The sequence below is a fragment of the Leptinotarsa decemlineata genome, unplaced genomic scaffold (assembly GCF_025532065.1).
Source record: "Leptinotarsa decemlineata unplaced genomic scaffold, Ldec_3_MD MMD2_tig00000010_RagTag_RagTag, whole genome shotgun sequence".
NCBI lineage: Eukaryota > Metazoa > Arthropoda > Insecta > Coleoptera > Chrysomelidae > Leptinotarsa > Leptinotarsa decemlineata.
In genome coordinates this window covers 13,862,859-13,879,060 of record NW_027412538.1, presented here as the reverse complement: position 1 = coordinate 13,879,060, position 16,202 = coordinate 13,862,859, and the positions used below count along the sequence as shown (strand labels likewise).

Genomic DNA, 16,202 nt, shown 5'->3' with positions numbered 1-16,202 from the left:
CTTGTACAAATTGAGAATAAAGTGTTCTATTGAAACATTTTCACAGAAAATGACTGACCATTAGTACAGAAAAATGTCAATAGGGTTTTTTATTATCAATTAGAATAGATATCCTGATAGCCTCCGTGGTCAGTTAGCTCGTTATTTTATACATTTTTAGGAATGCTCCGCTGTACTATTAACTTCGTTTTTCTTGGGCAGCGGCATTCGTCCTTTCCAATTGTCTGTCTTTATTGGCCTATGTAAATGACAGAATGTTAACTTTGTCCTTAAGGAACAGTTTATCAATGAACGGTCTCGTATCAGTTTTAAAGATTACATAAAATCTTGAGTTTAGCTTATCAGGTGGTAGCTTTCACTCGGTTGTTTTATAGCGTCTTGAATGGGTTCCGGTTATATAATTGAAATGTACGAAGGATACGAAAGATAAAATTTAAAATGATACCGTTTCAGGTGAGCTTTTTCTGACTTTGCTATCTTGTTCCCTTCAAATGCTACGAGGGAGGAGTGGAGTATTTATGCCTGCACTGTATAACTTATTGCAATCGAAAAATTATCTAGTTGTTATGACAGCCTTTTAACCAAACTAACTTTCTTTTACCATGTTCCTCTTCTCTAGCAACTCGAAAACATCTTTAGGATGACAATAATTACCTCAAATTCATCAAAAATTCATGGTTCCTGTTCGTGTAGAGTTTTGTGTTATGATCTTTAATTTCACCATTAATTTTGATTTTCGGTGTCGTATTATTATTATTAATGGAGTATTACATAAAAACGGCCTTAGTGTTGTTCACTATCAATCTGTTAGCAAGACACCAATCATTGAATCTTTCATAGAGCTTAATTATTTCATCATTTAATACTATTTCTTGCTACTATGAATAGCCACTGACACAGCATCATATCAATCTGTTATACATGGCTCTTTCCACTATTTTACTCATTACGCTTGGTACCGTGATCTGCCTATAATTTTCCATATCAAGAGGATCGCTCTTTTCGAAAAAGGACGTTATCTTCCCGAGTTTGAATTCGTCTGGAAATTCGCCTGTTTGGACAGATGTGCGTTTATAATATTGGACAGTGATTCCGCAATCTAAAGAGCAATACTATGAGTTTTGTGAGAATGCAGTGGAGCACAACATAATTTGAGTTTTTGAGATTTGTTACGATCTGAATAACTTTGTGATGAGTAACTGGTTCAAAGGAAAACGAGTTACCTACTATTGTTCCATATGCATGTTGTGTTTGAATCTGATTCCCCTGGCACCAACTATGAACACGTAGAAGTTCCAGGATATACTAAAACGTCCATTTCACTATGCCGTTAATTGTAATACCCGGTAGTACACCAAAGAATCGAAAAATGAAATACTTATAGGGAACTGTTTTTTCTGTTTAATATTATCGTTGACCACCACTCGAATTCTGGAGTAAAAGCCCCAGGAATTCGAAACTTGCTGAGCTCTCATTCTGACTTCAACAAAAATAGAACAACCGCGTTCCATATCAATTTTCATTCCTTTATTTATGATATTCTCTCGGGGGAACGGTTAAGCTGCTATTGGCGATCGGATCGAGCGCTACAATAATTCAATGTTGGATTATCGGAAGGCGTGGGCGTTTATTAGAGTGTGACTATGGCTAGTCTGAGATTGTAGGTTGGACGTGGTGCCAGGTGTGCTTCGGAGAAGTTGGCGCTCTCAGAGTAGCGTCGGTGGCGACATAACACCGGCGCCACTCGGGAACTTTGCCTTGGATCGGCTTGGCACCGCGCACACATGTGATTGTTCGTTCCGTGACCCCACGACATACGAGTAAGGTGCTGAACGGACTGCTCCCACGGTAGACTTTGAAATCTTATTTAATGTATAACCCACCGAAGTGAGCATGAAAAGGCACCATACCCCTATGGAAAGATTCTCTTGTACTAGCGCTTCTTCCAATGAGGATTGGAGAGTAACACTTCGCAAACTCAATCTTTGGCATAACCGTTAGCTTTTTCAGCGATACGCTACCGACCCGTTTTCCTATTATCCAACATTTCTAAAATCTTGTTACTCTATAACGAGGATGTCATGTAGGTACCATTTGGCATTTATGAGGCTTTAGACATAATGAATATCAATGATTGCTGTTTCTGTGGGCTTATCGTACAGTTTGTCATGAAAAACCATTGAATAAATTGAAAAATCATGGAATTCGAGGAAATGCGTTCGATCTTATCAAAAGTTATTTGTCCGATCGAGAGCCACAAGTTGACATACATGGGATTTTGAGCACTCCTTGAACAGTTACATTTGGTATGTCCCAGAGTACTATACTAGGCCCCAGTCTATTCAATATCGAATAAGTATTTGCATGATCTACACATCCATGTACAGAGTTACTTATTTTCAAATTGATTACTTCCTTCCTTTCTTTGGAAGATTCTCTCATCCCCCTTTTTTTTTGTATCAGATGGAGTAGTAGAAAGCCAAATACGTTCTTTCCCAAAAATTAATCACTCCTAAAAATATAACCCTTTCAATTCAAGTATTGGCATGTTAGGAATCAAAGATAGGAAAGATTCTAAGCTATACTGATACAAATTAAAAATTGATGATTTTTCAAAAATAATTGAATAGTTCCAATTCAATAAATTGTCGATATTGGACTGATTAGATTCCACAGATATTTCATGAGATAGATCGCAGCATCCTCCCAATAAAAGTATGGGTTGGTATTTTTGGTGATCGTGTCGTTGGCCTTCATTCTCAGAATTGAACAATTGAACCTTTATTGACAAATCATCTGCAGGCTCATTCGATACTTCAACAAGATTGCGCTCTTCTTCAATATACTCTGCCTGTTCGGCAATAATCAGATCAATATGTCCTTGGTCGTTATACTGATAGGCAAAGTTCTATCTAATAGTCCTCATGTTCACCAGACCTGTCTTCCCTAGACTTCTTCCTGTGGGGGTATTTGAAAATTAGAATTTATGCAATTTAACCTGTTTCATTAGAGGATTTAACACAACGAATAATAAATAAACATCGCCTAATTACACCAGAAATGCTCCAGAATGTACGAAACCGTTTTTAGTAGAGTCTGTAGCATATTTATGCTATTCGAATGGCTCTATTTCGGAGTGGTTCACCTCACTTCTTGAGGGTTGAAGTAACGATGCTTGAGGTCGGAAAACAAGGTGTCCCATTCCGATCTGAAATCATTTTAAATGAAAGGTAGAACTGAAATATCTGGCGTATAATAATTCCGAAACAAACATTACTCCCAAACACCAGAACTGCAACACTCTTCTTGATTTTGTTAACTCTAAACCTGACCTCTCTATAGAGGCCGTTTTTTTAGCTGATTTGGACCGGTTTTCTGCACCTGATGAATAAATACATTTACTCCGGTGCCAGATTATTGAAACATAGGTACTTGATACATATTCAGTGCAGTTGGTACACGCAGTCGTCAAGCACTCCCACACATTCACAGACTCTTGTTTATTCTCACGCAAGGAATGCAACGTTCGTTATTATTAATAATAAAACACCTTGTTGTACAAAATGGAAACCAAAAAAGTTATGAGATAGCTATTAAGCATGTCCACTTGCGCCGCCATTCATTTTCTAGAGCATAAAACTAATGACTGTCGCAAACAAATTTGACAAATATTTATTTTACGTCGTGTTCATCTTACGAAATGCAGCAGGTGAGGGGTTACGTGAAAAATCCGTGAATCAGCCTGGCTATTCATTTGTCAACGTGACAATTGTTTTTTTTCCTGCTGTTGAGTTTTCATGAAATTTATACCTACGACTATTCTATGAATATCGACCAGTGGACGGCTAGGTTTATCGCAGGTAATACATTTTTCAAACCAAAAGAAAATTTAAATAAACTATGATATGCGGTATTAAAAATTATTGATTTTTCTTGCAAACACTTTTTTGGGAAAAATTAGATTTTTGGCTTTCTACTTCTCAATAATCAAACAAGAAACGTAGAGGAAACCAGAGTTTTTCATCGAGCTTTTTTTTGGGATATTTACCACATAATATGAAAAAAAATGCATTTTCAAAACAATTTGTGGCCCTTCTAAGCCTTCAAAAATAACCCCCCGGACTCAAATATATAATGTTTTACAAGTAACAGTCACATCCTGATTGTTACTGCTGAGGATATTTCCGATCTGCACCGTACATATCCTGTTATGATAAGACTCATAAATCTTCAGCTTAAAAAACAGACAACGCAGCAAATACACTTGTCGCCTAATCTCATTTTACCCTTCCGGACCATGTGGTAAAACTGTAAAATTATCCCAAACTGGATTACAGTTGGCCGAGAACGCTATGCGGGGGAGGTCGCAGAGCCGTAGGCACTGTTGCCAACTCAAATTTAAAAAAATACTTAGACCATAATAGTAAAACGGTCAAAATCTGTTGTCATGTTATTGAGAAAATAAATAACATGAAAACATCTAATGAAACTTGAAAATTAACATTCGCTATATATGACAACTGACACTAATGATTAATTCAAGAAACAGCCAACTCAATAAAATCGTGTACTCCATAAAAAATGCAAACAGATAAAATTCAGAAATAGACGATACTAATCATCAACTACAGAGCGTAGCCAACCAGAAAAAATACATGTACTCATGACCTATTTATTTTATAGAAATTCATATTGAAAATAGAATAAAGAAAATCACTTTTGTGATGCACTGTTTGGAACCTTTGGTGTAATAATGATCATCTTCCTCTTGAAGATGATCACTTGGTGATCGAGGTGTTAAAATAACGGTTTGGTGTTGGGAAAAACCCCAGTAATATTCAAAATAACTTTTGTCTAATTTCTACTAAGTTAATTATTTGTTCCGGTTTCGGTTCTTTAGACTATTTTCAATTAGACTTGAAAACACTCTCCATAACTGATATGATGAAAAGACAGGTTAGACGGAGACAAGTGACTGATGTAATGTTGAATTTTTCAAATGGCTGTAAGTCACATACAACAAGGACAGTTAGGTTGAGTTACTATTTTGTTTATGAATCTACTTTTTGTAATTGCTATCGACATGGAGTCGCTGAATGAATTGAACTCAGAACTATGACGTAGGACGAGGCACAGACCGCTAGTTGAATAATTCATTGTGTTCTGTGTTTTTAAAATGAAAGACTTATGTAGCGGGCATTAGCGGAAGTAATATGAAAGAACTTTTGGGAAAGAAAGTTTTTGACTCTCTATTACTACATCCTGATACAAAAATTAATCATACCTAAAAATACAACCCGTTCAATTTAATGAAAGAACTGCCCCTAAACTTTGTTTAGATCAAAATAGAATGACTCTATTCAACCCCATCAGTTTTATGGTGTTTTGATGACTTGTGTATTCGAAAGAAAATACTTTCTCTGATTGAAAGTGGTAGGTTATCGAGAAAGATTTGAAGTACTTAGATCTACGTAAAAATACCTAGATCTACGAAAACATACGTAGAGTTGGCATCACTGGCCGCTGGAGCTGTCTAACAGTGCGGTACGGATATCACTCCGTCTCCAGATGTTATGCTGTAATCTAATAGTTAACCTAAACAGAAGAGTCAAGTGCACATCTGGAATTCTTCGGAATAGTAGTAGGCGTAACAGTCACATCTGGACGAATCTACCAATTGTTTTCTCGACGTTTCCGTTTTCCACGACTTTACAAATAAATACTATTCTTGTTTTGTTCCGCCACTTTGCCGCATATGGTAGCAAGGGTCTCGTTGCAGACTGTACAGGGTTGCATATGAAAACAGATATTTAAAAAAAAGAGGTTTCAAAGATGTAAATCAATGTTCACTACTGAAAGTACTGTTGAAAAATCGGTTGAAATTGTAATAACTAGAATTAGGAAGCTATATGTAATAAACGGGAGTCAATTCTGTCCCTACTCTTAGTAAGTTGCGCCAATAATAGTTGTACACTTTTTGAGTTATAAGGCGTTTGAATTTGACAAATCGGCATGTTGACTACTTGTGTTTTGTTTTTGAGTTGTAATTTTTTAAAGAATATTACTGGAGTTTTATCCCAACACAAAACAAGTGATTATCTTCCTCTTGAAGATGATCACTTGGTGATCGAAACACGTGTCGAGGTGTTAAAAATAACGGTTTGGTGTTGGGATACAGCTACACTAGTATTCATTACTACACCGAAGGTTCCAAACAGTGCATTACAAGTTGTATTTTTTTATTGCTGAATCGATTTTTATAGATTTTTAGAGCGTAGTTATTTGGAATTAGTGAAAAAAAGTGGAATTTACAAGAGTTGCAGATAATACTCACATACACAACTGAAGCGAGAAATATGTTTTTTCTACAAGAAGGCAAATGAATAATCAAATGCTTTATCTGTGAAATTTTATCGTCGTTTTGTGAAAAATGCATTTTTCAATTAGTCACTTTTGAAGATGGTGTAGGTATATTTATATTTATAAGAAAGTAACCATGACCTTAAATAAGAATTGTCTTATTTGGTAGGATCAACATAAAACATATTCTATTTGCATAAGTCACAGTTGAATTTTTCAGTTAACATATAGATACAACTTAGACAGGTCGAGCATTTAAGAGTGGTGTAGGAAAAGGTTAAAAAATTATGTAGATCTTTATAAATTTAAACCATTTCAACCCATTGTCTTAGTAAAAATGTACTATGGTACTAGGATATTCTTGATTTCATAAATGTCATCATAAAAGTAGATGGTTATTAGTATTAACTCGAAGTATGATACAAATAAATACGAAAGAGAAGTAGTTACACAGATTGTGCGACTGCAAGACTCCAAGAGCCGGATTCTCGGAAACCATCAGTGGCCAGTTCACGGATCTGTTCCATCTGTGATGTCGGCATCGAATGCGCCAGCCTGACGCCAGCTTCACATCGTGTTTGTGTATGCCAGGCCGACTTGGGAGTATTGTTATAGCTGCTGGCATACTCCAGCAGAATTAGTCACAAGTCGGGAAACGCGAGGAACAAATTTCACATAAACACAATTATTCTTCTTTTCGCATAGTTGGAATTGACAATTTTCTGCCGGAAACAACTTATTTGCCTCCTAATACCACGACGGATAATACTAATAATAGTAATGCGTCTTTTATTTTCAGAGCAGCTTTTACACTTACAGTTATACTCAGCATTTAAATTGCTGCTCAGCATTTAAATTGCTGCTCTTCCATGCAACCACCTAAATTACTGATAAATCAAGAGACATACGTGAAAATATCGAAAATTGAACAAAAACACATACATTGGAAGTTATTCCAGATAATGCAAATTACTGAAATAATATAAAATAAAACAGAATTTCAATTATTAAACTATTGGAAGAGCACAGTTTTATGCGAGGGAATACAATATTTAGCAGAGAACATTATGGATAGACGATGTACATCAAATCTTTATAGCAATTCAGATGTCAGATAAACTGGATCATTATATAGTTCAGGTTTGACCATAAAGAACTTCGGAATGCACTTCTAATATGGTCTTTTTGCGTAAACCATAACTTTATCATACAAGTAATATGTATTTTCTGAAGGCTATTCGTGTCCCTGGATTTTAGTTCAGGCCAAATAGTACCAAATCTTCAGGAATTGGTTCTAACCTTTTTGATGCAAAATATGTGTTTATTTCAAATTCTCTGAAATATCACAATCACAGGTAATGATTCACCTGACAAACCATAAATAATCTATGAAGACCATCAAGGTTGCATTTGGGCCTCTAGAAATATTTAACAGAATATTGCGAATCAATCCACTGCAAATGAGGAGGAAATCCCATGAAAGGAGTGCCGTATTCAGTGTTATCGGGGGTCTACTACTGTTGATCACCTCTTTTGGATCTCGAGATACTCGATATTGTTCGAGAATTAAATTATACGGATGACCTAATGATAAAGCCCTTGCAAATGTGCTTTTTCCGTTAACGAAAAGATTATTATTCTTGATGTATATAACACTCTCATGCATACATCAAAATATTTCATATACCTACCATTGAAAAGGAAGGAAAAATGTTTGAAAATGACGGGAATTTTAAATTCATCGATATATAAATTCAAGATTGAGAGAAGAAATGAAGCTATGAAATCACCAGAACCATCTTCAGTGTACCTAAAAGTGTACCTGTTGAGGAACACGATAAACTTGAAATCAAAAAACAGTAACTACATGTGGAAATTAGATAATTTAGTTGGAGAAATTGTAGAACTTTTTTTTTATAAAATTCGACGAAAATTCATCAGATTTATACTTAATATCTTAAATAAGCATACCTATTTATTATTATGAAAATATTTTAAATTGATAGAAAAATATGGTTATTAGTTTTAACAAGTATTTTCAGTGCCCTAAGGGTTTATTTTAGTGATTGTGCATCACCATAAAAAATTACAGGTTTAAATATGAAAGTTTCGAAATCTCTTCCCATATTCAAGTAACAATTCATTGTGAGATTCTCACTGAACATTCTCATTTTCGCCGATCAACAAGAATTTCCGGATCCGGACAGGATACATTCCGTTTATTACAACCTGTGTGAACGTGACTATCGCGTATAATTTCACTGTAACACAATATTGTCTGTTAAGTCGTTCCAGTTAACATGGAATTACGCCTTCACATTTCTGCATTCGGAAACATTATCCTTACACATTCTTCGTCGTCACAAGTAGTTGCAGCATTGTTCCTTTGAAGGTAGGTGTAATATTTCATGAGTCATGTTCTAGGCTGTGTCGGCACGTCAACATGCATTTTAAGTAATCAAGGACCCGTTTGCCAAACTATAATTAGCAAAGTTGAGATCCCATTGATATGTGATATACGTAATTTCCATGTTTCATTCAATCCAACTTCAGAAATAGCTGGAGAATCAACTCAGTTTGTTTTGTTTGATAAAAGTCTGTTCCTGAAATATCCCAGTCGTGGGATTTCGAGCGAATTGAGCTGTATCCCAGCACGTAACATTCAAAATAATAGTAAAAAATCAGACACAATGCCAAATTTTTCATTTTCGTACACTAAACAATTTGTTTTAGCTATATTCTAGCCCATATCGTGTTACTTGTAGGTAAAATCGGAACCTCTGGCGTTAAATGAATCTACAGAATGAATCATTAATTATTTTGTGTTATTTTGTTATTGTACGGTAATGATAACCACTCATGATACTTAATATTACCCTCTTTTCTACCTGTAATTATTAGGTAAGATAGTAAACGAGCACAATCCAAACAACCCATTTATAAACTCTCAAAAACCTCTAGAAACCTGTTGTCATGTGCCGCTCCCAATAATTTCAAGCATTTCTCACTTTTTCTGTAGCCGTTCTCTCTAGTAACACTAGACTGTATAAAACCGAAAATGTGAAACATATCTCTTTTAACGAATTATAATGGTCCGCTGAGTTCGATATCATACTTTTTGTCGCAATTTTCACAGCTTATTTCGTAATTTTTTTTCTGTTTTCCGGATTTTCCATAAATCATTCAAGAGAACGAGCAGTTTTTCATGTTCAATTTTTGGAAAATTCTGATCAATCTATCAGTGCATTTTGAATCATATGGAAAAACTTTAAATTTTGTGTCTTCATATTTTTGAATATTCGAGTATTTACGAAGAACCTCTCTAAATTTCCCTGATAACTTTCTTCTCATATTTTTCTTTGTTTTAGGGAAACGCCACCAGTCTACGGACAAAAAATGTAGCATCGTCATTGTTTTGTTTTAGAGCTTTCAGGAAAATATACGAGAATTTTACTATTCGTTCTAAATACATTAAATTATAAACCATTATCGGCGTTTTATGTACCTATTCCTGAATGCATATTACTGGAATTTTTCCCAACACCAAAACGTTATTTTAACACTTCGACACGTGTCCTCTTGAAGATCAAACTCAGTTTCAATGTTCTAGTTATGAAGAACGCCGATAAGGGTTCAGAATTAGATGTGTACAGGGCGCTCCAACGAAAACTACGACTCGATTAATTTAAACTCGGCCCAACTGCATGTATGAAATCTTCGTCTAAGAGAAAGATTGTTAACTAGTACAAGGTCCATCCCGTGAACTAAGCCCCAAACGCGCAAGAAACATCCCATGTACCAATAATACTCTAACAGAGATCAAGACATGTCTGAAAATTGTATCGAGGAGAAATACTTACTCATAAGAAAATAAACATTCCGAAATGAATCAAGAATACATTTAACGAACCTCAACTTGTTTTCTTTCATCCAACAACAGTTTCCATTTTTATATGAATATAAATAATAATTAAATCTACAAATTTTCTGAATTGAATGGCGCCGTCACCTCGCAATTAAATATGTTTACATGCACAAACAAATACATGTTTTCATTCAACACTGAGCGCAGGCAATATCTTTTGAATAATGAACAACAAATATAGAATGCGATAAAATTTATAGAAAAATATTTCGTAGACTGGTCCAGGACTGGCGCTATTTGAATATTATTCAGTAGAATTGCAGTCTACTTTCTAATTCATATAAACATAGTAACTAATTTTGCAACTTAACGTTTGTTCAGTTGACTGCATAAGAATAACCTTAATGTTTGTTGCTCTAGATATATTTCAAAAACCCGGGTATATGTTTGTTATAAACACGAAGGTATGTAGGAACTCTGTTTTTATTTAATTTTCAGGGCACGACTGCTAATGAAGAAACTTCCGGCAGTTCCGGGTTTGGTATATACCACGTGGTGATTGTTGTCAGTTCTCCTTAGAGGATAGTGAGAGGTAAGCTTCCTATTCTTCGACAGTAAATTGCAGAAGTGAATTGTAGCTATTGAATTGAAGCATTATTATTACATCGAATCAAATCATGACGTCATCCTTCTTTTCCAGGTATGTCTGATTTAATCAGGTCAGCTGTGCTTTTTATTTAAATTATTTGAAATTTAAATCGAAATTCAAACGTAAAACAATTTTGCGTATTCAATTAAAAAATATTTCCTCATTGAAAATCTTTTGAGATTTTTTACATCAAATCAAACACCAACATTGAATGCTCAAAATAAATACTACATGTTTCTCCTTTCAACCGACTCAACTATGTACGCCTATTGAACAGCTACATGAAAAATAGTCATTGCTCCGCTGCTCAAGGAAATATACATAATTCATAACTTCGTTAACAAAACTGAATTCTCGAATATCGAGAGAGGATGAAAATCCTAATGCAGTAAAGACTTGAACAGTGAAAATCATTTTGAACGTTTTGAAAAACATAAATTGCAATGCTTTTGTGAATGAAAGTCTTCAACTTTGTTTTGAGCGTTCAGTTTAGCTTGGGCATGCTGTCTAATTAAAATTAAAAAAACGAATACAAAACAATGCCAAACAAGCGTTCATAATAGGCTTAATTTTATCGCGCACTTCCAGAAAGAATTACGTAATCCCCAATATCATTATATAAACCGGCATGAATATTCAACAAATCCGCCCTTGGCATCGATGTCCCAGAAATGTCAGTGACAACTCCTCTCGTTAATTAAAATTCCCCGGTCCCAGTCGGCCATAAGGACCTGAAACGAAAGGCAAACACATGCTTCAGTCCTAGCAAAAACCTGCTAAAGCGTTTTATCCGAAAATTATGGCTAATCTAATTTTATAACGCAGATAAGTCATGAGCGGGTGTCGAACGCACAAGGTGCTGTGTAGATGTAGACCACACCAATTAACGAACAGGTGTGTAAACCTTTTCAGCTTTCAGTGTAAACACGCCGCATTCGTAGTGGGCTGGTGTCAACTGCACTGCGAGGATTTTAACAGCAGCTTTACGCGTCACAACTTTCATTGCCTGTAATTAGATGCGACAATTTTTATTGTCGCAATTATAATTACAGTTTTGTTTTATACATGGCAACTGAATGATTCGATGTCAAAAACGTTCTGGCATTAATCAGACTTGCCAAAATACATTGTTAAAGAATGAAAATGTATAAAATCATTGGCATTTGAAATTGAATTTCTAAAAATATATTCAAATTACCCTTCATTGTAAGATTTTCACTGAATAGTTCACAAAACCATAAACCAAATGATAGTTTGCAAATGTGAATTTGGTTTTCACATTCAAGAAACTATTCCTATGTTCTTTTCTTCTTTGAGAAAAGGTTCTCTATGTTTGGCCGAATAAAAATCTTGGATAAGAACAACAAATTAACTTTTATACTCCTTCTTTAATAGACAGTTAAGTTTTTCTGATATGGAAATTGATAATCGGTTTATTACATGTCCATTCAATGAGTTGCTAAAATTTCTTTATGATGTTTGAATTTTTAATTAGTAGTACTGAGAAAATGAAAATAACACATCTAGGTGTTATTAACACTAAACATAAATATTCGGAGTTTTTGTTATCTCAAATTTCCGGTTATACAATTAATCAGTAAGATTCATCGTTGCAATTCCTTCAAAAATTGTGAACAGTGAAAAGCAAGCCTGAAGCCCCAATCTATCTTTTATCTATACTTAAAAATGCGAAAGTCATCCACTTAACACTCACTCATTCATCTCTGTTTCTCCGTTCTGGTAAGTCCTAGGAAGCTTAAATTTGATAAATAGGTGCTTCATGAATCTTACATGTGTACTAAGAAAGCATTTTCAAATATTCTAACTGGGGCGTCCTGGGGGTGAAAGGTGCGCGTTTACATAGCAAAATTACCTCTTCATCACTGCTTCTCCATGCCCTTAAATTTCCGGTGTGTGAATTGATATTTAGGTATACGGCTACATCCTACATCCATCAATTGATTGATATTTAGTATCAGCATTGTACCCCTGCGGAGCCGGGGCGGCAATCTAGTCTATTATAATAGTTTGACAATCTTTAAAACCTAGTAGTGTGTACTATTATTATTATTATTATATAAGTGTAATCGGCCCCTTTTTCTACATGAGGATATTTGAGAAAAGCTTTATTTATGTAACAGAATCCAAAACAATCATTTTCAAAATATCTGTCTGTTTATCTGTGCGCGCTAATCTCAAAAACGGCTCATCGATTTGAGATCAATTTATTTGAATCAGTTCATAAATGAAAAATTTATCATTTTGAAGAACCACATACAATATTCTATAAAATTTTCTTATTTGGCGGAAACAATCATAAACTAATATTGATGAGAGCTTGATGGAAATCCGTATTAATACTAACTGATACAATTTACTATAAAATGTTCACTAGAAGAGTTTTATAAAAACCGCGACACGTGGTCTCTCAAGCGAGAATGAAAATCTTTGTTGCTTGAGAAATTGTATCATTAGTGTTGAAAAACTTACTAATGAAATAGTGAAAAACATTCAGAACAAATGAATAAAGAAAATCATTTGATCGTGCAGTTCGTATACACCCAGCCTAATTTTAGCCTTCGTCTTTGTTATTTTCTTTCTGCTCAGAGGATTTCATATTAGTTTCCAAATCACACAATGAGGTGTTTATTTATTTTCTGCCTAATATTTTAGTTGGTTTGAATTTTCGGTTGATAGAAAGAATTCAACCAGAACCTTCAGAAATCAGATAATTTTTAAAAGATGTTTATTTTGTATGTCTCGTTGACAATGGATGCTTATATTTTGTTTTTCAAAAATGACACTTTGAGTTTGCTTGCGTCATGATTCTCGTGATGGACTGATAGACAGTTCTAAAATATAAGATTTTTTTATGGAAATGTATTATTACACAACGCATATGGAAATGAATTAGATAACGAAGTATCTGCAGTTGAAAAATATATTAATAAAAAAGATTTATTTTTTCTATAACTTCCTAGAGTGTTCAAACAGAGATGAAACTATCTCAGAATGAATATATCTTCTAAGTTGGCCCTCAAGACTCAGTATTCATCCATTTTTGATATATCTGAACGATCTGGCGATTCAGGGAAGTTCATTACGTTTGCGGACGATACCATCTTTTTCTGGTGTAGCAAAAATACTTATGTCTCCAAGGTTTTGGATAGACTTCAACAATCAACGATCAACTGTGTGAAAAAAAGAGAATATATAAAAATTTCAATTTTATTCATAAATAACAGTTACCAGAGTGACTGTTACTTATTAGGTACTATCGAAACTCACTTGAGATACTGCAGCCAATAGTCTTTTCAGTCAATGTTTTGCAAAAACGATCTTTTACGATCATTTACGCAAAGTTGAATCATTAGATTCATTTTGATTATGAATCGATTGATATTCTTGTATTGTGAAAAAGTTGATAATAGATAACGATATGGAATATGATTCTAAGACTTTTCTTTTTTGTTTTGCTATGTTTCAACTATTCAGTGCTTGGTATAAATTAACAATTTGAATTATATGACTTTTTTCCATTTAAATGGACATAAACTGAAATTAGCTGAGTTTACATAACAGCTAATTACCAATTTAAATATTGGAAAATTGCTTTTATAAAAAGAAATTATTCAATATCATTTGGTTATTCAGTAATAATTCCTAATTTTCAAGTCTATTGATTTCTAAGCATTTCAAAAGATGCCGCGAAAGAATGGTTTGCAAATGTGGAATTATTTTTTCACAAAAAACTACTCTGCTATTCAATTCCTCACGAACAGATTTTTTATTTTCGGTCCATATAAAGTTAGGGCAAGAACCACGAATCAACAAACTCGTATACTCCTGATCTATTTGATACTATCCGAGCGAAAAATTGATGGTTCACCAAAGTATATCAATGTTCTATGACGCTTGTTATCGTTTTTTGAAGTTGGTTATAAATGGTTTATGGCATGTTTTCGTAGTTTTTTATCGTTGTTTATAGCATTTTCTTTGATGAAACTAAGTTCACTGTAAAAATAATTTTGCTACAGTTGAATATTTAATAGTCTGTGAAGAATCCTATCGAATGCTGATACTTTTGCTAATAAGGAATTATGTATGATTGTCTGTACAAGATCATTTGAGAAAAATTGTGAAATCATGTGTATTATTAATTTTGATAGTGATCTAAGAAATGTATTGGATTATTTTCCTCCATTTCAGCGGTTTTGTATCTCTCAACTTTGATTTGGCTAGAAGGAATCTCAAAATATTTTTAATCGATTCATATTTTTGTGCTGATGAAAAAATTGAACAACCACCTGAAGCCTTCTTGACTCAAAACTGTATTGATATTATACCACCTTTCTATTCTTTTTCTATAAAGCAATTCTCAAAATTTTTCAATATAATGAATGTTATCTCCTAATAAAAACATATCTACCTATCTACCATTTTTCAATGTTTCTTTAAGATCATACTTATAAAAAACATTCTACGCTGAAAATGTATGCTTGAAAATGGATATAATATAAGAATGCATATTGAAAAAGTTTTCATTTCTTGGGAATGAAAACATCTTCCTCCAGTTCAAATATATAGTTCCCTTATTCATTTCCAAACGCCCTTTTTGAGTCGTCAAAATAAACAACACTGTTGACAAAAAAAAGTAAAATTTGTTGGCCATAAGCGGCAAGAGTATAGCTTACTCACATCGAACCGTGGGAGCCAAGTGGATTACAGCGGTTATCTTAGAAATGCCGAACTGGCGTGTTCAAGTGTTGTCGATATAGCCCGGTTAGAATTCAATATAGATCGGTAAAGAGTAGTTCATCTCGATAGGAATCCACCAGTATTTCAGTCAGTATTTAACAGTAAAAAAACATTTATCATTCAAAATATCTTCTTGTGGAAATAATTACTCTGTTAATGAAATCTATTTTGTCCGTTGTTATAGTATAATACACTTGAACAGCTAGAATTATCCTTATGAAACTTCTTATTTTCAGGTAGCACTTTACCAGGGGAAATCAAAGAAAATTAAATATGTGTTGTTCTATATAGGGTATTGTTTTCAAGGCATTAGAAGATGAACTGTAGTGGTACAATAACGCCTTATAGGCTCTTAATTTGTTTTCCGACGTTTTGTTAAGATATGATCATAGTATAAAAAACTTCTATTTTTAAGTTTATATGGTAATGAATAGGCACAGACAAATCCTCATCAGACACATTCCAATAAAGTGTATATTTATTTGAAAAATAGATGAATCTCAGGGGATTAGACAATGTAAACTCCCGCTCCCTATCTTTAAATTTAAATAAAACAAATTGTTTAAGATA

General features: G+C 34.0%; 1 long non-coding RNA gene across 2 annotated transcripts in view; it reads left to right on the top strand.

The window, feature by feature from the left end:
* LOC111511366 (uncharacterized) overlaps positions 1–16,202 on the top strand; it is a 21,476-nt gene extending 5,274 nt beyond the window's left edge. The window contains exons 1-3 of one of the 2 annotated variants that reach the window (XR_012464593.1): positions 7,209–8,752; positions 9,729–10,664; positions 10,724–16,202. This is a non-coding gene — a long non-coding RNA (uncharacterized lncRNA). Of the gene's footprint in view, positions 1–7,208; positions 8,753–9,728; positions 10,665–10,723 lie in introns of those variants that run through there. The other variant, XR_012464594.1, reaches the window with a different exon arrangement.